Source organism: Hemitrygon akajei, chromosome 17 (assembly GCF_048418815.1).
Source record: "Hemitrygon akajei chromosome 17, sHemAka1.3, whole genome shotgun sequence".
NCBI lineage: Eukaryota > Metazoa > Chordata > Chondrichthyes > Myliobatiformes > Dasyatidae > Hemitrygon > Hemitrygon akajei.
In genome coordinates, this window is record NC_133140.1 from 86,163,663 (window position 1) to 86,189,249 (window position 25,587).

A 25,587-nucleotide genomic window follows, 5' to 3' on the forward strand; every position below is an offset into this window, starting at 1 on the left:
GTAATGTTCATGTGTTATTTATTTAATTGGATTCTCTTTATCTGGTTATGGGACTTACATGAAGATCTGATCACATTTTAGGACATATTTATACAGAAATAGACTAAACTATTCACAAACTCCCTAGCACTACTGTATCTGGAAAGCTTCACAGAGATGAGGACTAATTGGTAGCATTATTAATCACTTCTCATTTATAATAAACCAATTCCAATCATTGTTTCTCTGTCCAGATGCTATCTAACCTCTCCAGTTTCTCCAGAAATTTGATGGACTTTTATTTCAGATTTTCAGAATCTACAGTTTTTTTAACTGTGAATAAGAATTGGTTTATTATTATTGCATGTAGTGCAAATACAGTTTTGCATGCCTCTATATAGATTGATTCATTACTGTCATAGGTACCAAGATGCAGTGAAAAGTTTATGTTTGTATGCTGTCCAGAAAGATTTGAGATGCAATCACCTAGCAAGGTGCATCGCTGAATGGTAGGGAAACAGCACTGCGGCAGACGCCTCTACAACAGGTAGTCAAAACTGCCCCAGGCCTCACTGGCATTAGCCTACCTGCCATCAAGGACATACTGTATATACAGAAAGGTAGCAAAAAAAAGGGCCAGTAACATCATGAAGGTTCCCACCCACCCTGCTCATTGACTGTTTGCCCCTCTCCCATCGGGGAGGAGGCTACATAGCATCCATGCCAGGACCACTAGACTCAAAAACAGTTACTTTCCCCAAGCAGTAAGGCTGATAACAACATCTACCCACATTTCCACCCTTCCACATCTCCAACCACCACTACTTTATCATTTCCTGTCAGTCACCTTATGTACAGACACTCTTGTACTGAGCATCACTTTACGGACGTACACATCAATGTATATAAAAGCTATCTTATGTATTTATATTTATTGTGTTTTTTTACTATTGTATTCTTGATCTTGCTGTGTTTTTAGTGCTGCTTTGGATTTGGAGTAACAATTATTTTGTTCTCCTTTACACTTGCATACTGAAAATGACATTAACCATCTTAAGTCAGATCATTCCATACATTTGTGACTTAACATAGTACAAAAGGGGTGGGGGAGAGAAAATTGATGAGAGGGTCAACAGGGACACGTCAAATTTCCTAAATGTTCGTTTATCTTAAAACAAAAGACCTATCCCATCTCTTGGCTTCATGTACATCTTCATCCCTGAATCACTTGGTAAAACTAATTTCCATTCATCTTTCCCCAACTGATTTTGTGAATGATGTGGAGGGTCACTTGACAGCTAGCCAAAAGCAACAAGTCAGTGGCATTTACAACAACCAGAATCAGCACTGCTCTGAGTGGCATTTTTTTTAAAATTATGGCTCTCTGCTATTTAACCAGTGGGGGAAGAGAACTAGCCAGTAATAAGTCATCTTGTGTTCGCAATGCAATTGAACCTGGAGTCCCAACCAATGTAAAACAGCTCATTTACTCAGACTGATTTACAGATTAGACACTTGTTCACCACTGTGCAATTCAAACATATTATTGAGAACATTTAAACACTACATTTGATCCCAAGGAACATCTGCTGCATTTCTGCTGGTAAACGCTGAAGCTTCACTGTTTATTTAGAGATACAGCAGGCAACAGGCCCTTCCAACCCTTCGAGCTGTGCTGCCCAGCAACCCACTGATTTAACCTTAGCCTAATCACAGGACAATTTACAATGACCAATTAACCTACTAACAAGTACCGTACTTCTTTGGACCTGGAGGAAACCCATGCATTCCACAGGTAGAACATTAAAATTCCTTACAGACAGCAAAAGGAATATTTATTTTTCTTATAAAGTATCAGAATTACTTCTCCTATTGATACACAGAGCAGCATCTTTGAGAATGCATATAACAAACCTATCATGACAATTCAATTTATTAAAAGATAGGTATTAACAACTCCCTACTCCCTCTAATGCCCTTCCCTTGGACAACATCGGTGGCGTGGAGAGGGGAGATTTGCAGCTTGGGCAACTGCCGGTCTTCCATAAAAAGAACCTTGCCCAGGCTTGCACCCTGGAAACTTTTCAAGGTGCAAATCCATGGTCTATCGATACTAATGGAGGCCTACACACACTCCTCAATACCTTTGACTTAGATTATGGGGCAGCACTGCAGCATAGCAGTTAGCGTAACGCTTTTCAGCGCCTGCAAACACAAGTGTCCATTCCCATTGTTGTCTGTAAGGAGTTTGTCCGTTCTTCCCGTGACTATGTGTGTCTCCTCTGAGTGTTCTGGTTTCCTCCCACATTGCAAAGACATACAGGTTAGGGTGAGTGAGTTGAGGTCAGTGTCACAATCAGGTTTAATATCACCGGCATATTTTGTGAAATGTGTTGTTTCGCAGCAGTGGTACAGTGCAATACATTCTAATACATGTTGCACCATAAGCATGCTGACATTTGCGACTGCTCCCAGCACAAACTCGGACTATGTTGGCTATTAACACAAACGACACATTTCACTGTATGCTTTCATGCTTCAAAGTGACAAATAAAGCTCAACTTAACAGCTTCATGATCACTTGCTGCATTACAAAAAGAGAGGCTACTCTTCCACCCTGCTTTTCTGGCTGTGAAGTGTTTTGGAATGCTGCAATATCCATGAAGAGATACAAATACTAGTCTGTCTTCCTTTTATGACCAAGTTATGCGATTGCTTTCGGTAAGTCCGGTTCTGCATACCACAAACAAGCATAGATTGTCAACCAGAGGAATCTCACTTACAACTACATCAAGGAAGAAAAACTGCCACCTTTGATCACATGTGAGGGTTAACTTGCAAGGAGTGTTTGATGGCTCTGGGTCTATACTCGTTGGAGTTCATCAGAATGAGGGGAACGCTATTGAATATTGAAAGTCCTAGATAAAGTGGATGTCACAGCCTCAGAATAGAGGGACTTCCATTTAGAACAGAAATAAGAAGGAATTTATTTATCCAGAGGGTGGTGAATCTGTGGAATTCACTGCCACAAACAGCTGCAGAGGCCAAGTCATTGAGTATTTAAAGTGGAGATTAATAGGTTTTTGATTAATGAGGGGGAGGGAGAGAGTAGGGTAGAGGAAGGGGATGATAGGAGAGGGTGAGCAGTGAGTAGGGGAGTGGGAGGAGAGAGGTGGGGAAGGGGCAGAGAGTGGGAGGAGAGAGGTGGGGAAGGGGCAGGGAGTGGGAGGAGAGAGGTGGGGAAGGGGCAGGGAGTGGGAGGGAGGAAGGGGAGAGGGGAGGGAGGAGGGGGTAAGAGGGGGAAGGAGTCTCATTTCAGTTCCCACACCTGAAGGAGGAGCGTGTCCTGGGAAAAGTCGAAGCACCCCAGCCGTGACAAGTGACTGGTCACACTCAGAAAGCGTGCTGTAGAGCAAATCCCCAGCAAGCAACTTTCTGCAGGGGCAAAGGCAAAACACCCGCATATTGTGAGAAGCTTAAAGTCTCAGCAAGATTCACCCGATGGTTCATTAGCCATCTAGCCTAATGACATTTAGTCAGCTGGTATTAAGCGTAAGTCTCAAGTAGGCCATCTGTTTCTTGGTAATTACAGGATTAGTGTTCACTTATACATCATATTCAATTTTCTTTCAAGGAGAAAGTCATCGCTTAGAGGGCTGTTTACAAGACAGTCTCAGCTTGTAAATTACCTACACAACTCATTAAAGACCCAGAGCACAGGACAGAAGACATTTACATCGAACAATACTGCACAGGAACAGGCCCTTTGGCCCACAAAGTTGTGGCAAACAAATTAGTTTGGTAATTAAATGTTGAAATAAACGAATCCCTCTGCCTATACCATGTCTATATCCCTCAATTCTCTGGATATTCATGTGCATTTCTAAGTGTCTCTTAAACACCTCCATTACCATCCCTGGTGAAGCACTCCAGGCACCCACACCTCTGTAAAATACTTGCACTGCACATCTCCTTTGAACTTACCCCCTCTCAGCTTAAATGTATGCCTTCTGGTATTAGACACTTCAACTCTGGGCGAGTACTCTACCCATACCTCTCATAAGCTTACAAAGTTCTATAAGTCTCACTTCAGCCTCTGTGACTCCAGAAAAAATGCCAAGTTTGTCCTTCCAGCTCATGCCCACTAATCAGCTCAGGCAGCATCCTGGTAAACTCCTCTGCACCCTCTCCAAAGGCTCCTCATGATGAGGTGTCAGAAGTGAACGCAATACACCAGACATGACCTAACTAGAGCTTTATAAACCTGCAACATAACTTTTAAATACACTTTCTTTCCAATCCTATCAACTTGAGAAATCACTCAGGAAGCCATGTACTTGGGACCCAAAGAGCACCCTATAAATCAAAACTCAAGGGTTCTGCATTTACTGTGTATTTTTCCTTTTATAATTAATCTCCCAAAGAGTATAATTTCAAATTTGATTGATTATACTCCACCCATATCTGCAAATGATCCTGCTTCTTCATTAATCCTCCAGGACCTCACCTGTGGCTAAAGAGGACACAAAGGTCTTGATTAAAGCCCCATCAATTTCATCTATTGTCTCATTCAGTAGACTGGACTACATCCCATCAGGCCCTGGGGACTTATCCACTTTAATGTTCTTCAAAAGATGCAACACCCAAATCTCAAAAATGCCCTAGCAGTTTAGCACACTTCTCATTGATCACCCCATCTGCAAAGTGCATTTCCTTGGAAAATATCAATGCAAAGTATTCATGTAGGACCTCACCCACACCTTACACCTTCAAACACATCACAATCAGAATCAGCTTTATTATCACCAGCATGTGACAGGGAATTAAGGATTATGGGGAAAAGGCAGGTAGATCGAGCTGAGTTTACAGACAGATCAGCCGTGATCTTATTGAATGGCGGGGCAGGCTTGATGAGCCAGATGGCCTACTCCTGTTCCTATTTCTTATGTTCTTATTTGTTAACTTAGCAGCAGCAGTTCCATGCAATACATTACTTAGCAGAGAGAAAAAAATTAACAAATAAAATTTAAAAATTATAATAAGTTAATTAATTATGTATACAGTATTGAATAGATTAAAAAGCGTGCAAGAACAGAAATACTGTATATTTTAAAAAAGTGAGGTAGTGTCCAAAGATTCAATGTCCATTTAGGAATCAGATGGCAGAGAGGAAGAAGCTATTCCTGAATTGTTGACTGTGTGCCTTCAGGCTTCTGTACCTCCTACCTGATGGTAACAGTGAGAAAAGCACATGCCCTGGATGCTGGAGGTCCTTAATAAAGGGTGCTGCCTTTCGGAGACACCGCTCCCTAAAGACGTCCTGGGTACTTTGGAGGCTAGTAGCCAAGATGGAGCTAACTAGATTTACAACCTTCTGCAGCTTCTTTCAGTCTTGTGCAGTAGCCCCTCCATACCAGACAGTGATGCAGCCTGTCAGAATACTCTCCACAGTACAACTATAGAAGTTTCACTCCACTATTCTTGAGAGGTCCTACCCTCCTCTCTTATCCTCTTGCTTTTGAGGAATGGTTAGAATAGCTTGGTACTCTCTTCAAATCCCTTCCTGAATTTTTTTTTCTAGCTTCTTTATAATCCTCAAGGGCTCTGTTTGATTTTAGCTTCCAAAACTTTACATATGCATCCCTTTCATACTTGACTAAATTCATCACCTGTCTTGTCCCTTACCTTGTCATAATGGTTCTTCCTTCTGACTGGAACATGCCCGTCCTGTACTCTGTGCAGTTGATCTTTAAAAACCCTCCACATGTCAGATATGGACCTGCCCAAAAAACAATTTTTGCTCCCAATCGACTCTGCCTCAATCTAATATTCTTCTAATTTGTGCTGCAAAATCAATACTCACACATGAACCATACTTATCCTTATTTAAAGCTACTTCAAAATTTAAGGAGTTGTGATCACTGTTCGCTGACTGCGCTCCCACCGAAAGGTCGGTCACCTTGCCAGGCACATTACCCAACACCAGGTCCAGTATGACCCTTCCTCTTGAGGGACTACCAATATGCTGATTTAAGCAATCCTGGATTCGGCTCTGCCTCAACTGTTGCACTCATGAGGTCGCAGTCTATGTATATTAGAAATCACCCACTACATTGCTGTTGTTTTTATACCTTTCCTTAATCTGCCCGCCTATCTGTTCCTCAATATCTCAGCAGCTCTTGGCGGAGTGATGGGGGGAATGTCTTTAGTATAATCCCGGAGTGATATTTTTTGATTCAAGATTCTTCAAGGATTAGAGATGATCCAAGAAACTGAAACTTTGCCCCCCACACCAGTCTTTTGTTCACTTATTCAATCTGTTCTCTGGTTCTATTCCTGCCCTGACTAGCACATGACACCAGAATTAATTCAAAAATTACTACTTTGAAGTTCTGCTTTTCAGCAACTCTCCCTAAGCTCACTGCACAAGAGCTCTTCACCCTTTCTATCTATGCTGTTGGTGTCAATGTGCACCTCAAACTCTCGCTGCTCTATTGAATTGAATTTATTACTTACATCCTTCATATACATGAGTAAAAATCTTTACGTTATGTCTCCATCTAAATGTGCAATTTATAGTAATCTACAATAAATAGTATGCACAATAGGACATACTATTGTGCATACTATTATATATCATATAAATACAATTGTATCAGCGTGAATTAATCAGTCTGATGGCCTGGTGGAAGAAGCTGTCCTGCAGCCCATTAGTCTTGGCTTTTATGCTGCAGTACCATTTCCCGGATGGTGGCAGCTGAAACAGTTTGTGGTTGGAGTGACTCGAGTCCCCAGTGATCCTTCAGGCCCTTTTTACATACCTGTTTTTGTAAACATCCTGAACAGTGGGAAGTTCACAACTACAGATGTGCTGGGCTCTGCAGAGTCCTACGATTGAGGGAAGTACAGTTCCCATACCAGGCCATGATGCAGCCAGTCAGGATGCTCTCAATTGTGCTGCTGTATAAAGTTCTTAGGATTTGGGGGCCCATACCAAACTTCTTCAAACACCTGAGGTGAAAGAGGTGCTGTTGTGCCTTTTTCACCACACAGCCGGTAAGTACAGACCACGTGAGATCCTCGGTGATGTTTATGCCAAGGAACTTAAAGCTATTCACCTTCTCATCCCCAGATCCATTGATTTCAATAGGGCTTATCTTGTCTCCATTCCTTCTGTAGTCCATAACCAGCTCCTTTATGTTTTTGCGACACTGAGGGAGAGGTTGTTTTCTTGACACCATTGTGTCAGGGTGATGACTTCTTCTCTGTAGGCTGCCTGATTATTTGAGATTAGGCCAATCAGTGAAATGTCGTAACAAATTTACCCTTACCCCAGGAGAATGTTTTACAGCCAATCTAAGGCATGTTTGACCTTGGCACCCCAAAGGCAATGGACCATCCTAGCCTTTCTTTTACAGCCATCTCCTGCCAGTCTCCTATCAACAGCATGCCTGACCTTAGCCTTCCCCAATAAGACAGTCCTTCCAAACGGTATTCAGCTGTTTGTAATCTCAGTAGGACCCAAAGAACATTTGTAGCCTGGAACTGCTATACAAAGATAGCACCTCATGTTTGCATAGAATATAGCTTTGCCTTCCAGCTTGTACATTAGGCACCACTCACTGTCATGGCTTCATATTCTGAACACTTTGCTGTTCATGTTTTATTCAGCACCTTTAATGCAAGAAAGCTTCACAAAGCATCATTAATATTGACACCAAGTCACCTTAAGAACTTGTGCAAATTATAGTCAAAAAGCCAGACACAGGATTGGAGACATCACCAAGGAGATCAGAGAAAGGAAGATGCAAATCTCACGAGGATTCAGAAATAAGACATTTAAGGAAGTTTCATCAAAACACACAAACTGCTAAAGGAATTCAGCAGGTCAAGCAGCACCTAACTTCTAGTAATTTCCCTTTTTCTATTCTCCATTCTAGTTCCCCTCTCATCCCTTCTCTTCTCATCTATCCATCATCTCCATTGGTTGCCCTTCCACTTTTCTTTCTTCCATGGTCCACTCTCCTTTTCTAACAGATTCCTTCTTCTTTAACCCTTTGCTTTTTCTTCCAAATGAAGAACAGCAGAGAAACAGGCCCTTTAACCCAGCTAGTCCATGCCAAAAACCATTTAAAATACCTTACTCCCATTAACCTACACTGAGACTATAGCCCTCCATGCCCCTACTGTCCATGTATCTATCCAAAGTTCTCTTAAGTATTGAAATCGAGCTCGCACCCACCATTTGTGCTGGAGCTCATTCCACATTCTCACAGCCCTCTCAGTGAAGACGTTTCCCCTCATGTTCCCCTTAAACCATGACTTCTGGTTGTAGTTCCACTCAACCTCAGAGAAAAAAGCCTGTTTGCATTTACTCTATCTATAACCCTCAGAATTTTGTACATCACTGTCAAATACCCTCTCAATCTTCTACTTTTTAAAGAATATAGTCCTAACCTATTCAATCTTTCCTTATAACTCTGGTTCTCCAGACCCAGCAGCATCCTTGTAAATTTTCTCAGCACTCTTTCAACTTTGTTTATATTTTTCCTGTAGGTAGGTGACCAAAACTGCACACAATACTCCAAATTAGGCCTCACCAATGAATGTCTTGTACAACTTCAACATTACATCCTATCTCCTGTACTCAATAACATTGATTTATGAAGGCCAATGCACCAAAAGCTTTCTTTATGACCCTATCTACCTGTGAAGCCATTTTCAATGAAATATAGATCAGCATTCCCAGATCCCTTTGTTCTGCCACACTGTGTAAGACCTACCCTGGCTGGTCCTATCAAAGTGCAAAATCTTGCACTGGTCTGCATTAAATTCCATCTGCCCTTTTTCAGCCCATTCTTCCAAATAATGTAGATCCTTCTGCAAGCCTTCCACACTGTCCACTACACCCTCAATCTTGGTGTCATCCGCAAATTCGCTGATCCATTTAACCATATTATCACACAGATCATTGCTATAGATGACAAACAAAGGACCCAGCACCAACCCCTGCAGTACACCACCAGTCACAGGCCTCCAGTCAGACAGGCTCCCACTCTCTGGCTTCTCTCACAAAGCCAATGTCTAATCAAATTTACTACCTCATCCAGAATGCCAAGTGACTGAACCTTCTTAACTAGCATCCCATAGGGGACCTCGTCAAATGTCTTACTAAAGTCCATGTACTGCCTTGCCTTCATCCACTTTCCTGGTAACTTCCTCGAAAAACTCTATAACATTGGCTACCATGTACGAAGCCATGCTGACTATTATTAATCAGTCCATGTCTATTCAAATACTTATATATCCGGTCCCTTAGAGGGACTTCAGCATTTTGTGTGTTGCTCAAGATTTCCAGCCTCTGCAGAATCCCTGTGTTTATTCTTTTACAAAATTTAATGAAAATCTAATCTGGATTAGTGAGCTCCAAGTGATGTTTGTAAACTGACTGTGTGAAATAGAACACAAACACAGCCAAGATGAGAATGAAGGACATATATATCTGGAAAGGTGCCAGTAACATTGTTAAGGATCCCACCCACCCTACTCCTGGACTGTTTGTCCCACTCCCATCAGGGAGGAGGCCATGTAGCATTCACACCAAGACCACCAGACTCAAAAACAGTTACTTTCCCCAAGCAATAAGGCTAATCAATATGTCCACTTACCTCTCCACAACCCTAACCACCACTACTTTATCATCTCCTGTCAAAGTCACCTTATTACAGAAACTTCTCTGCCTAGCGTCACTTTACAGACGTACAATCAATGTTCACAAGCCATCTTATTGTGTTTATTTTGTGCTGCATCGGATCCGGAGTACAATTATTTCATTCTCCTTTACACTTGTGTACAGGAAATGAGATTAAACAATCTTGAAACGCACCACCATGTGAATGACCGGGTTTACAGATAGTGGAACAAAGGAGGGTGCTTGCGTCAGCAAATGAGAGCCATGTGCATCTCCATGGCACTCCCTGCAAACTTGGCTCCTGCCCAGTCTCTGTTGACATGTAAACCGGACTAGTTGCCAGCAGATCCCAGGAATCCCCAGGGCCACTGCAACTCCTGAGGAGGAGAGGTTACGAACAGCTCGCTGGAACAGAGCTCAGCCATAACCTGGTAACTATCTTCCTCTAGCCTCTCACCTCTGCTTCACTCTCCTGTGGAGGCAGGCTCCAAGAACAACCAAGTAATGTTTGTGAGTCACTTACTGACCCTGGAGAATCAGATTTATTATCACCGACATACAGTACAGTGCAAAAGTCTAATGCATATATGTATAGCTAGGGTGCCTAAGACCTTTGCACAGTACTGTATTTGTCAATGTGGAGCAGAGAGTGAGTTTGTATATCTTAAGGTTGCCATAACCGGGGTTGGTGGTGGGGACAAACTTCCACTGCCTATTAAATGCTCCCAATGGCATGTGCCTCAGCTAGCCTCTGACAACCAAGTCCATTTCCTGGCATTCACATGTGGCTTTGCTACTAAGCCCAGCAGAAAAGTTTCTACTGAGAGAAGGGGCAAAAGTAGGTTACTGGCACCTTAAAACCAGTCACTTCAGGCAGATGGGGCTAGCAGCCATGGTTGGTAGCTCATCTAGGAGGAGAACTCTGATCTCAAACTTCCATTACCTTACAGCTTTACCCACTCATGGGGAAGGCTTCAGGAGTAAACACTGAGGAAAAATGAGAAAAACCCTGAGAACTGGAGTCCTTAAGACAATCCTACATTGAGTTCAACTCCTGCGATGCTACTGGTGCCAAACTATCATTCCTTTAGGTTCATCAGCTGCGTGGAGAGGGGGAGCCTGCCACAAGCAACCGCTTGCTCACCATATCCTACTGCCCAGGCTTGCGTATCAAGACAGCTAGGACGCAACATCCATGGTCGACCCTGACCAACAGAGGATTGATTCACTCACTGTGTAGGAACAGACTGTTTGGGCTGAAGGGCCTGTCCCCATCCTGTATTACTCTATGACACTTTATCTTCCAGAGTTCCCCCTCCGTTGCAGCTATATAGGATGCTGGTCAGACCCCACTTGGAGTACTGTGCTCAGTTCTGGTCGCCTCACTACAGGAAGGATGTGGAAGCCATAGAAAGGGTGCAGAGGAGATATACAAGGCTGTTGCCTGGATTGGGGAGCATGCCTTAATAAGAAAAGGTTGAGTGAACTCAGTCTTTTCTCCTTGGAGCAGCGGAGGATGAGAGGTGACCTGATAGAGGTGTACAAGATGATGAGAGGCACTGATCGTATGGATAGTCAGAGGCTTTTTCCCAGGGCTGAAATGGCTAACACGAGAGGGCACAGTTTTAAGGTGCTTGAAAGTAGGTACAGAGATCTGAGATGTCAGGGGTAAATTTTTTTTGATGCAGAGAGCAGTGATGGCATAGAATGGGCTGCCGGTAACAGTGGTGGAAGCAGATACCAAAGGGTCTTTTAAGGGACTCCTAGATAGGTACGTAGAGCTTAAAAAAGTAGAGGGCTATGGGTAACCCCAGGTAATTTCTCAAGTAAGTACATGTTCAGCACAGCATAGTGAGCTGAAGGGCCTGTATTGTACTGTAGGTTTTCTACACTTCTAAGTGTAGATTTTACATTATCATTTTAGAGATACAACACAGAACAAGCCCTTCTGGCCCAATGAGCTATGCTGCCCATCAACCGACTAATTTAACCCTAGCCTAAACACTGGACAATTTATGGCAACCAATTAACCAGTATGTCATTGGAATGTGGGAGAAGACTGAAGCATCTGGTGGAAACCCACACGGTCATGGGGAAATGCACAAGCTCTTTACAGTTGGAGCCGGAAATGAACTCTGAACCTTGACATCCGAGCAGTACTCTACCTTGGAATTTCTGATGGTCACTGTAACTACTGACATTGGAATGAATAATTTCCTTTCCCCTAACCAGAGGGCTGATAAAGAGAACATGGGGCACATCAAAAAGTGCAGTAATCTGAAATAAACCAGAAAACACTGCAAGTCTTCTGACATGATGGAAGGAACCGAGCAGATGAAGAGGGTGGGGGGGGGGGGGGGGGGGGAGAGGAGGAAAAACACCAACAGAAGATCAAAACTAAATAAGAAAACGATGCTAACAGCTATAGCCAATGGTTTATTCTTTGCAGAATTTTAATTTTATTTCAATAGAAGTACAGCACAGTAACAGGACCTTCCAGTCCAATGAGTCCATGTCACCCATTAACCTCCTAACCCACATGTGGGAGGAAGTCAGAGCACCTGGAGGAAACCCACACAGTCATGGGTAGAACAGACAAAATTCCTTACAGAGGCAGGAATTGAATCCGGGTCACTGAAACTGTAAAGTGTTATGCTAACCACTACACTACCATGCTGCCCACATTAAACAACAGCAAGATATCAGACAGGGTTTAAGACTGTATTTGTCAAATCATCAAAGAAGAATTCTAATCTGATCACAAGAATCAAACCACAGCTGTCAGCAATCTTATATATACACTAAATAGTCTGGCCGTATGCTCTTGCGTTTTTAAATCCAATATATAATGTAAATTGTAAAGCTTTTAGGTTGCAATTCATTTTGCCTCTCAGTGAACCAGGGAAAGCAATAAAATAATTAACTGCAAGCCTGGTAGCATTACACTCATTAAGCTTATAAAGTTGTTTATATGGAAAATATCAGGAACCTTCAACAGAACAAACAGCAACTAAGGCAAACCAAGGCACAATAATTCAGCTCACTGACCTTTCACAGCACTTACAGTTCTTAAACAGTTCTCCTCCCTCCTCCTTCCTTCTCTCCATCCACAGATGCTGCCTGGCTTGCTAAGCATTTCAGGGTCAGACTGCAAATGTTGGAAATCTGAAATATTTTGCACAAATCTAGAATAACACACAAAATGCTGGAGGAACTCAACAGGTCAGGCAGCATATATAGAGAGGAGTGAACAGCTGATGTCTCGTCCCAAGACAATATTGATGAAGAGTCGACCTGAAACGTCAACTGTTTTTTTCTTCTTCACAGATGCTGCCTGACTTGTTGAGCTCCTTCAGTATTTTGTACAAAATATTAGATTTCTGAATGGATGATGAACACTACATTTTTTCCTTTTGTTGCTCTCATTTTCCACTTCTAATTTAATATATATATTTCTTACTGTAATTTTTTTTAATGTATTGCACTGTACTGCTGCCAAAAACAACCAACTTCACGACATAAGCCATGATAACCTTACTCTGATTAGACTCTATCCATGCCACACTTCTCTTGCTCGATGATTGAAGTGTATAAAATCATGAGTGGCATTGGTAGGGTGAATGCACAGACTTTAACCCAGAAAAAACCCACGTGGTGACAGGGAGGACATTCAGACTTTTCAGAGAGCATTGCACCACTGGAGCTGTGGGTATGGGGGGGGGGGGGGGGGTGGTCTGCTCACTGCATCACTATGCTGCAGGTATCGGTTCCTCAGATTTAAATTCAGCAGTTCCTTAATTAGCAGCGCCAGGCCGTGGATACCAGCTCAGCAGCCAGAGAAGTGGCATGTCATCAGCCCACCTCCTTCTGCAGTCATGAAGTATTCAAGCACATGGCTGAGCATTCAGGCAACTTGAGGCCGAGCTGCTTCACAGAAGCTTGAGTACTTGGGGTTAAAGCAATATGCCATAAGCATAAATACTTGGCACAATGGTTGGAATGGAAAAGCCGACAAAAAGTAGCGGATGCAGCCCGGTCCATCACAAGTAAAGCCCTCCCACAATGAGCACATTCACAAGGAGCACTGTCAGAAGAAAGCAGCATCCATCAGGAACACGCACCAGCCAGGCCACGCTCCCTTCTCATTGCTGCCATCATGGAAATGGCATAGGAGTCTTAGGTTCCACACCGTCGGGTTTAGAAACAGTTATTACCTTACAACCATCACACTCTTGGACCAGCATGCACAATTTCACACACCTCAACTCTGAAGTGATACCAGACTCACTTTCAAGGACCCAACAACTCATGTCCTCAAGGTTATTTATTGCTTATTTGTTTATTATTCTGTGTTTCTATTTGTATCTTTTATCTTTGCATATTGGCTGTTTCTCAGTCTTTGTGTTCACTTTTGAATGCTTCTAATGTGTTTCTTTGTATCTACTGTGAATGCCCGCAAGAAAATGAATTTCAGGGTAATATAGTGGTCACTCAGTGGCCACTTTATTAGGTACACCTGTACACTTGCTTGTTAATGCAAATAGCTAATCAGCCAATCATGTGGCAGAAACTCAAACCATAAAAGCAAGCAGACATGATCAAAAGGTTCAGTTTTGTTCAGACTAATCATCAGAATGGGGAAGAAATGTGCTCCAAGTGACTCTGACCGTGGAATGATTGTTGGTGCCAAACAGGGTGGTTTGAGTATCTCAGAAACTGATCTCCTGGGATTTTCATGCACAACAGTCTCTAGAGTTTACAAAGAATGGTGCAAAAAACAAACAACATCCAGTGAGCAGCTGTTCTGAGGGTAGAAATGCCTTGTTAATGAGAGGTCAGAGGTGAATGGGTAGACTGGTTCAAGCTGACAAGGTGACAGTAACTCAAGTAACCACACATTGGTGTAAAGAGCATCTCTGAACATGCTACACATCAAACCTTGAAGTGGATGGGCCACAGCAACTGAAGACCATAAGCACACACTCACTGAGCATAGAACAGTACAGTGCAGCACAGTAACAATTCTTTCAACCCATCATGTCTGTACCAACCAGGATACTATTCTAAACTATCTCCATCTAGAATCAGAGTAGTACATCATGGAAATAGGGCCTTCAGCCCAATTAGTCTATGCCAAGTACAGACAATAGATTGCACAGTGGGGTAGCAGTTAGCGCAATGCTTTACAGTGCCAGCAGTAAGATCGAGTTCAATTCCTGCTACTGTTTGTACGCTCCCCTCATGACCGTGTGGATTTCCTCAGGGTACTCTGGCTTCCTCCCACAGTCCAAAAAGATTTCTGGTGAAATTACTGAATTGTGGGCATGCCATTTTGGCATCAGAAGCACGGCAACACTTGAGGGCTGCTCCCAGCACAACCTTGCAGCTTTGCTTTGATTTGATGCAAATGACACATTTATGTTTTGATGTTCATGTGACAAATAAAGCTTACGTTCTTTAACCACGGCATCCTCCCTGCTCGTCTCAGTTGCCCACATTCAGCCCTTAACCCTCCAACCCATCCTCTCCACATACTATCCAAATGCCTCTTAAATGTTACAACTGTATTCATCTCAACCACTTCCTCTGGCAGCTGTTCCCAGATCTACTCTCCCCAGCTCCTACTTAATAGCCCTGCAATTAATCATCCCCTGACTTAACACTTTCTCCCTCTCCCAACATTCCCTCTAAGTTTTTTTTACAGCTGTGTGGACCAGCCATTGCTCTGTGCAGGCAATTTTGACACGGTCTGAAAACTGCACAGCACCTTTAAATGCTTTGTAATATGCAATATTGCAAATGAAAATTGAAAAATCACATATTATGGTTTTATTAATTTAAGGGAATAATGAATTAGAGTAAAACAAAGAAAATTTTTCACGTTTCATGATATTTTCCTCATCTGTCTTGATTTTAGCTGTGCTGCAAAAGCTGCGTGTGTGGTTAACGCACACAAAATGCTGGAAGAACTCAACAGACCAGGCAACATCAATGGAAAGGAGTAAACAGTTGAAGTTTCAGGCTGAGACCCTTCATCAGAACTGGAGAATAAAAGATGAGAAGTCAGAGTACAAAGGTGAGGGGAAAGGAGGAAGAAATACAAGGTAGAAGGTGATAGGTGAAACCGGGAAAAGCGGGGGTGGCATGAAGTAAATAGTTGGGAAGTTGATTGGTGAAAGAGAAAGGGCTGGAGAAGGGGGAATCTGATACAGGAGGACTGAAGGCCATGGAAGAAAAGGAAGGGGAAGGAGCATCGAAGGGAGGTGACAGGCAAAAGGGTGATAAGGTGAGAAAGGGAAATGGGAATGGGGAATATGGGGAATGGTGAAGGAAGGTGGGGGGAGGGGGTTTAGGAGGGATGCCATTTCCAGAAGTTCGAGAAATTGATGTTCATGCCATCAGGTTGGAGGCTACCCAGATGGATAACAAGGTGTTGCTCCTCCAAGCTAAGTGTGGCCACATCACTGCAATAGAGGCCATAACTGACATGTCGGAATGGGAATGGGAAGTGGAATTAAAATGGGTGGCTACCAGGAGATCCCACTTTTTCTGGTGGTCAGAACATAGGTGCTCAGCAAAGTCACTTCTCACCGATATACAGGAGGCCACACCAGATACAGTAAATGATCCCAACAAACTCACAGGTGAAGTGTTGCCTCACCTGGAAGGACTTTTTGGGGCCCTGAATGGTAGTGAGGGAGGTGGTATAGGAGCAGCTGTAGCACTTGTTCTGCTTGTAAAAATAAGTGGGGAGGAACGAATGGACAAGGAGGGATTTCAGTTGCCACACGGCTGCCAATCTGCGCAGCTGAGAGAGAACAATCCCCTCCTTTCCTGAAGTTTAATCTTATCCACATCTATCTGAAAACTTAGATATAATCCCTATTCCCAAGGTGCTCTCCCATTGAAACTCCAATCACCTGACCAAGCTCATTTTACCAAACCAGAGCCCCTTCTCTGGTTGGATTATCTAAGCACAATCATAGTTGCAGTTAAGCTCCATCCATTATACAACAGAATGTTTAGTTTCAATGAGTATTTGATTTGCATCAACTGGTTATTCACATTCCCTAAAGGTTAGCTTGCAGGTTGAGTTGGTGGTAAGGAAGACAAATACAATGTTAGCATTCACTTCAATAGGACCAGAATATAAAAATAAGGGGGTAATGCTAAGGCTTTATAAGGCAGTGGTCAAACCACATTTGGAGTATCATGAACGGGTTTGGGCCTCTTATCCAAGAATGGATGTGCTGGCATTGGAGAGGGTTCAGAGGTGGTTCACGAGAATGCTCCTAGGAATGAAAGGGTTAATTTGTGAGGAGTGTTTGATGCTGGAGTTTAGAAGAATGAGGGAGGAATCTCATCAAAACCTTTCAAATATTGAAAGGTCTAGATGGAGTGGACGTGGAGAGCATATTTCCTACAATGTGGGAAGTCTATGGCCAGAGGGCACACACTCAGAAAAGGAGGACATTCCTTTAGAATAGAAATGAGGAGAAATTTCTTTAGCCAGATGAACCTGTGGAATTTCTTGCCATTTCATTGGCCTGTTGTGACTGTAAGCAAATTGGAGCAGATCCAAGTCACTCCTCAGACAGGAGTTGATATGTTTCATGACCAACCTCTCAAAGCACTTTTTCGCAGTGGATACCGGACAATAGTCATTGAGGCAGATCACCACCTTCTTCTTGGGCAGCAATATGATTGAAGCCTGCTTGAAGCAGATGGGTACCTCAGATAGCTGAAGTGAGATAAGTACTATTTATCTCAGTAAATACACCAGGCAGTTGATTAGCACAGGTCTTCAGTACACCATCTGGGAGAGGTGTTTTCTATTCATTCACCCTGCAGAAGGATGCTCGCTGTCAGCTTAGAGACTGAAATCAGGGAGTCATCAGGGGTTGAGGGAGTTCGTGAAGGTGCCTCCATGTTCAAGAATTATGACAAGGCTCAAAGTCAGCAGACAATCACGCTGGGAGCTCAGTCCCCAGAACTTAGTTTCACACAAGATCCAAAACTATAAACACTAATTAACTAAGGAAACAACTCGAGGCACCACACCATTACAGGGCACATCTGTACAACTCATCATCTCAAGTGGTTTACACCAAGAATGGAACTTCAGTCTACTTACGCATTACTCAATTTAATTTCTCCTGGAATGGAGGCTCCAATTCACAAGAGGCTGCAGAGGGTTGAGAACTCAGCCAGCTGGATCATGGTCCAATCACTTCTCACCAAAGACATTCTGAAGATGCAGTTCCTCAGGATGGTGCCATCCATCCTGGACATGCCCTATTCTCATTACTATTATCGAGGCAGGAGGTACAGGAGCCTGGAGATGTTTCAGGAACAACTTCATCCCCTCTACCATCAGGTTTCTGAATGGACCACAAACCCATGAACACTACCTCATTATTCTGCTTTTTTGTACTTTTTATATATTCTTATAATAATTTACAGTGTGATATACTGTACTGCTGCCGCAAAACAATAAATTTCGCAACTTATGTCAGTGATAATAAAACTTGATTTTGATTTGTGCTGCACTCTCCTACTACAGTTTAGTGCCAGTCAGTAATGTTTTAGACATATCTATAATGTAGATTTTAATCTATGACCTAATCAGAGGTAAGGTGCAATCAACCAAGATTAAAAATTCTATTGCCTAAAAGCTCTGCATACAAAACCACAAAAAGAGACCAGTATTTTGGATTTTATAGAAGGAAGCTTATAGAGATAAATAATAATGAATTTATTCCGAAGAGCACCAGGGGACTATTACAAACAGATTATCTGGTCAATCATCTCAGCCAGCTCTGAGAGGTTACTGTTCATCATTTACCCTATTATAATTGTAACAGCATTTCAAAAAAAAAATTTCATGGCAGGAAATTATTGGCTTATCCAGAGAAAACCATGGATTTAGGAGTCTTTAATCGGAGACTTTTTGCAATTTCAAAAAGGAATTGGAATTGATACAGGATTTGTTTTCCAGCATGAGGGAGAAATTAATTTTTCTTTAAGAAAGCTGGAAGTTTGACAGTATGGAATGTGAACCAAAATCAGAGACAATGGCAACGATTAAGGATAGAGAAGTGGTTGTAGAAATGAGGGGTACGGGGTAGGCACACCGACCAACATTTATTGCTCCTGTGAATAATCGTGGACCATGCGAGATACTCAGGTGAACAGTTGTCAAAATAGCTTTATGAACTTTACAGGACAGATCCACCAGGAACAGAGCACAGGGGACTGTGAGAAAAATAACAGCATCCTTGCTATTTCCTTTTAAAAAGCATCCTCCTTCTGCCAAATTCCTTGCATTCTTCTATAACAGCACCAATCCTTAAAGGGAATTGGTTCCACGGATCTGTGCACTTTGGCTTTTTACCCAACTGTTTCTTTCTTGTGCAACATTCAAGTTAGCAGCTGCCTCTGACATTTGGTCAGTCACAGAAGCCTACCCACCTCCACCACCCCACACCATCACCACAAACACCACCATTGATTGTCTGCACAGATACGTATTCAGCGGAGGCCGGAGAAAGTAGGAAAGGGGTACTTTACAACTATTGAGCATTGGACCTCACTGTGGCAAGGGCATCCTTTATTGTGGAGAAGGGCCATATGTACAATAATCTAGTTGTAGTCTCACTGACACCTTACATCTTCGCAATCATACCAGTTTGTCATCACTGCCTGATAGATCATAGAACAGTACAGCACAGACCAGGCCCTTCAGCCCACAATGTTGTGCCAACCTCCTAAACACCTCTAAGATCAATCTAATCCTTCCCTCCACATAGCCCTCCATTTTTCTATCATCCATGTACCCAAGATTAAATGCCCTTAATGCATCTGCCTTTACCACTGGCCCTGGCAGTACATTACATGCACCTAAAAATCTGTGTGAGGTCCTCTGATAATTCCCCCTGCACTTTCCTCCAATCACCTTAAAATTATGCCCCTGCATATTAACTAATTCCGCCTTGGCTGTCTCTGGCTGTCCATTCTATCTGTTCCTCTTATCATCTTATTGTGGTGAACTACATATACCTTTCTGGACACGCCCCCTGCTGACTGCTCCTGTGGCTCCTCCCACAGACCCCTGCTGACTGCTCCTGTGGCTCCTCCCACAGACCCCCTGCTCCTGTGGCTCCTCCCACTGACCCCTGCTGACTGCTCCTGTGGCTCCTCCCACTGACCCCTGCTGACTGCTCCTGTGGCTCCTCCCACAGACCCACTGCTCCTGTGGCTCCTCCCACTGACCCCTGCTGACTGCTCCTGTGGCTCCTCCCACTGACCCCTGCTGACTGCTCCTGTGGCTCCTCCCACAGACCCACTGCTCCTGTGGCTCCTCCCACAGACCCCTGCTGACTGCTCCTGTGGCTCCTCCCACAGACCCCTGCTGACTGCTCCTGTGGCTCCTCCCACAGATCCCTGCTGACTGCTCCTGTGGCTCCTCCCACAGACCCCTGCTGACTGCTCCTGTGGCTCCTCCCACAGACCCCTGCTGACTGCTCCTGTGGCTCCTCCCACAGACCCCTGCTGACTGCTCCTGTGGCTCCTCCCACAGATCCCTGCTGACTGCTCCTGTGGCTCCTCCCACAGACCCCTGCTGACTGCTCCTGTGGCTCCTCCCACAGACCCCTGCTGACTGCTCCTGTGGCTCCTCCCACAGATCCCTGCTGACTGCTCCTGTGGCTCCTCCCACAGACCCACTGCTCCTGTGGCTCCTCCCACAGACCCCTGCTGACTGCTCCTGTGGCTCCTCCCACAGACCCCTGCTGACTGCTCCTGTGGCTCCTCCCACAGATCCCTGCTGACTGCTCCTGTGGCTCCTCCCACTGACCCCCTGCTCCTGTGGCTCCTCCCACAGACCCCCTGCTGACTGCTCCTGTGGCTCCTCCCACAGACCCCTGCTGACTGCTCCTGTGGCTCCTCCCACAGACCCCTGCTGACTGCTCCTGTGGCTCCTCCCACAGACCCCTGCTGACTGCTCCTGTGGCTCCTCCCACAGATCCCTGCTGACTGCTCCTGTGGCTCCTCCCACAGACCCCTGCTGACTGCTCCTGTGGCTCCTCCCACAGATCCCTGTATAAAGGCGATTGGAGGCACTGCTCCTCCCTCAATCTCCAGGATGTTGTGTGATGGTCTCTTGCTGCTGACAGTGCTTTCTTCCAGCTAATAAAAGCCTATCTCTCACCTCATGTCTCTGAGAGTTATTTGTTAGTGCATCACTTATACAGCTTTATCAAGTCACATCTCACCCTCCTTCGCTCCAAAGAGAAAAACCCCAGCTCACTCAGCCTCATAAGACATGCTCTCTAATCCAGGCAGCATCCCAGTAAATCTCCTCTACACACTCTCTCTCTCTCTCTCTCTCTCTCTCGAGAGAGAGAGAGAGAGAGAGCTTCCACGTTATAAAAGGTGAAATTTGTTTTGAGGCAGCAGTACAAAGACACAAAAATATTGTAAATTACAAACTAAACAGTGCAGGAAGGAATATGATGTTCATGGACCGTTCAGAAATCTGATGAAGGGATATGTTTCTGAATCATTGAGTGCGGGATCACAAATAGCCTCTTCCCCTCACCAGATTTCTGAACAGTCCATGAACAAACTCAAATCCTTCCCTGACAGTGGATCAAAGCATAACAAATGCCTTCCAGATGTTCTGCTGCATTTGCATGTTTTTAGTGACTTGTGCATGAGGACACTTGGGGCCCTCTGAAGACCAACATTACCCAAGCAGTCATTACTTAAAAAGTACTTGGCTTTCATGCCTTGTGCAAGTTGGTAACTTATTGTTCCATATTTTATTCCTTCGGTAATGTCCTTGCCCACTCACTCAATTTGAAGTGTCTTCATATTGTAATCACATTTATTTCAGAAATATCTAACAGGGTGGGAATAGCTGGGCACCAAAGACCAATCTCTTTCTACATCAGCAGTCAGAACCTGGTCAAAACCATCTGTCCTGCGGTCGCCAGGCATATCTTTTGTGGTCAGAGAATATAAACATTCCTGTCACAAACATCAGCAATCCCTCTTTTACTTCCAGATGAGCCTGCAATACATCTCCACCTTTAAACCTGCAAAACACCTCTGGGGACCTTTCCATCTTTATGCCTCCAAAGACATCAAAGAGCCTCTCCTCTTCAAAAGTAATTTATTCTAAAATTCTACCATCACCCCCCCCCCGAACTCTCTAGTGACAATGACCTTCTCCACACAGAGCACATAATAAATATTTAATTAAGACCTCATCTGTGTCCTCTGGCTCCTTACACAGGTCACGCCAAATGGGGCCTACTCTTCCCACCAGATGCACTCGTGCTCTAAATAGATTTAGAAAAAGCTTCAGGATTTTTCCTAAGTTTTAAGATATAACTTTATTTGTCACATACATTGAAACGTGCGTTGTTTGTGTCAAATCAATTCAACAAGGATTGTGCTGGGCAGACCGCAACTGTTGCCATGCTTCCTGCGCCACCACAGCATGCCCACACCTAATCGTAGATTTTTAGAATGTGGGAGGAAGCCAGTACACCCAGAGCCATGGGAAAAACATACAAACTCCTGACACACAGCAGTGGGAATCAAACCCCAATCTCACAGCTGGCTCTGTAAAACATTGAAACACTACACTACTGTGTTTCTCCTTTTCTGTTGGTCTTGCCTATCAGTGTTATTTTATGTTCTCTTTTCACCCTCAATTACTTTAAACACCCCTTTATACCTTCTGTCTACAGTATTCCATACATACTGTAGGGTCTCAACTGCAGTGACTTTTAACTAATCTAGCATTCTCTATCCCTTGAAATCCAGGCTTTCTTGGACTTGTTCTTCAAACCTTTCATCCTTACAAGAAAACATTGGCTTCGAACATTTTTCATTCCTGAACAACTCCCATTGGTTTCACATCAACAACTGAAGTCCATATTTAATCTAACATTGAAACCAGTTTTTGCCCAATTCAGAACCTATTTCTGATCTAGTCTAATGCTTAAATACAATCTTTCTCTGAAATGTTCTGTCATTAACATTCTCTTCACTTTCTCAGAAGATTAAGTTCACTACCTCCATCTATCACCTACCTGCTACAATGTCTGCCATTCACCCTCTTCAGTCCTGCCTCACCACTCGCCCTTTTTTCTCCTATACAGGAGATCTCCCTCTCAGTCCTGACACAGGATTCTGACTTGAAACGTCAATATTTCCTTCCTCCCACAGTTATTACTTGACCTGCTGAGTTTTTCCCAGTACATTTGTTGCTCCAGATTCCAGCATCAGAAAGTCTCTTGTATCTCTGTGAATCAGCCACCACCCTTGTTCTAGTACAGGGGTTCCCAACCATTTTATGCCATGGTCCTGTACCGTTAACTGAGGGTCCATGGAACACAGGCAAGGAACCCCTGCTCTAATGGGACTAGTGGGTAAATCTTTCCTGGACATGCTTTAGAAATGCATTCTCCTCTAAATCTTTCACAGTATGGTCAGGAGGTCAGAGGTCTGTGAGTTTGGGCTAGTGACCAGATGTTGGAGGGCCAATGTCCAGGGCCAAGGCCTGCAGGTTAGAGACCCAGAAGTGGCCCATCCTGGGCTTGGAGGCCAGTCTGTGCACGCGAGTGGGTGGGTAAGGAAAGGGGGCTGTTTTAGAGCATAAAAAGATTCATACAGCATGGAAACAGAACCATCAGCCCAGCCGGTCCATGCTTACCAATATACCACATCCAAGCTAGTCTAAAATACCTGAAAGGGATAAAATGTTTTTGCAAAAGCACAGAAAAAGGTGTTAAATCAAGATTTTGTGAAGAGGTAAGAGATGAATAGACTGGCAGAGGGTAAACCTGACAAATACGCAGAGTCTCGGACTGAAACTACAATTCAAGTTAAGTACCCAAATAAGTCACATTAAAGATAACTCAACAAAACCAACCCTGCAACAACAGAGGCAGCCCACACCACACCGTCTGCTGCAGATCATAACTTCTGTAAAATGATGCGCTGAGGTTTATTTTTAGAACAAAGTACGCACGGGGAATGTGTAAGCTGTATGACTAGTATCAGCAGTTGTCATGACAGCAGGTGAACAATGCTCGTCCCCATGCAGCCGCACACATCTTTCTTTGAAGCCAATGTTGAAAGTATCCATATCCCAGCATTTGCTGGAGCTCATTTCTGACCAGTTCACACACTACAACAAATATCAAAAATCACGATGCTAAGGTAGCTTTTATTCCGCATCTTCTACTTAGTGTCCTCCACGAAGATTCAAGATCGTTTGATGTCATTTCCAGTATGCAAGTGTAAAGGAGAATTAAATAATTTGTTACTCTAGATCTGATCCAGCACAAAAAGAACACAATAAATACAAATACGCAAGATAAAATGTATACATAAATTGATTGTATGTACACAGAGTGTCTGTAATGTCTAGATAAAGGAATGTCTGTAATAAAGTGACTTTAACAGAAAATGATAAAGTAGTGGTGGGTGGGGGTATGGAGGGGTGATGAGTGGGTAGGTGTTGTTCTGAATTACTGCTTGGGGTAAGTAACTGGTTTTGAGTCTGATGTTCCAGGTGTGGATACTACATAGCCTCCTCCCTGATGGGAGAGGGAGGAGCTGTCCATGTGCAGGATGGATGGGATCCTTCATGGCTACTGGTCCTTTCCCAGCACTGTCGGTATACCTGTCCTTGATTGGGGGGGGGGGGGGGGGGAGGGGGGTGTAGGCAGCTCTGCTTATTTGCTGCACTTCACTCGATTTACTGTAAACCACATTCTCTCCATCACCCCTGTACATACACGGTAATCCCGCTAATCAATTCCACTGAAAACACTGTTAGCTGCCAAAAGCTCAATAGCAGGACAAGGAAGCCTTACTGGAGCAGTATTCCATCCATCACTGTGACTGCAGTGTGCACCGTGTGGAAAATACTCTGCAGCAAATCATCAAGTCAACTCGAACAAAATCCAGCAAATCCACCATTCCCTCCACCTAGAGCTCTCCCCTTTCAGATCACATTCATAAACACCCCCCACCCACTACCAGCTAGTTGCACACTATTAGAAATAAAGATTAGCTTGATTTGTCACGTGTATGCCAAAACATAGTGAAATGCATCATTTTGAATTGAATTGACTTTAATTTACATCCTTCACGTACATGAGTAAAAATCTTTTGTTACATCTCTGTCTAAATGTGCAATCATAGTAATTTATAATAATTTATAATAAATAGAACAGTCAATGTAACGTAGAATTAACTCATGCTGATTTGAGTGTATCAGTCTGATGGCCTGGTGGAAGAAGCTGTTATGGAGCCCGGTGGTCCTGGCTTTTATGCTGCAGTACCATTTCCCGGATGGTAGCAGCTGGAATAGATTGTGGTTGGGGTGACTCGGGTCCCCAATGATCCTACACGCTGTTTTTACACACACCTGTCCTTGTAAATGTCCTGAATCACGGGAAGTTCACAACTACAGATGCGCTGGGCTGTCAGCACCACTCAGAGTCCTGCGACTGAGGGAGGTACAGTTCCCATACCAGACAGTAATGCAGCCAGTCAGGATGCCCTCAGCTGTACCCCTGTGGGAAGTTCTTAGGATTTGGGGGGCCCATACCAAACTTTCTCAACTGTCTGAAGGTGAAAGAGGTGCTGTTGTGCCTCTTTCACCATACAGCTGGTGTGTACAGACCACGTGAGTTCCTCAGTGATGTGAATGCCAAGGAACTTAAAGCTGTTTACCCTCTCAACCCCAGTTCCATTGATGTCAATAGAGGTTAGCCCATCTCCATTCCTCCTGTAATCCACAACCAGCTCCTTTGTTCTTGCAACATTGAGGGACAGGTTGTTTTCTTGACACCGCTGTGTAGGAGAGAGATGATTTCTTCCCTGTTGGCCAC

The 25,587-nt window shown here is 43.8% G+C and overlaps 1 protein-coding gene across 2 annotated transcripts in view; it reads right to left on the reverse strand.

Moving 5' to 3' along the window:
• The window catches only part of garre1 (granule associated Rac and RHOG effector 1), a 212,231-nt gene that overhangs the window by 139,927 nt on the left and 46,717 nt on the right, over positions 1 to 25,587 (reverse strand). The window contains exon 1 of one of the 2 annotated variants that reach the window (XM_073070470.1): positions 7,098 to 7,117. The exons of the other annotated variant lie outside the window; for it this stretch is intronic. The gene's annotated coding sequence lies outside the window, so the exon portion shown is untranslated. Of the gene's footprint in view, positions 1 to 7,097; positions 7,118 to 25,587 lie in introns of those variants that run through there. 2 annotated transcript variants of the gene reach the window in all.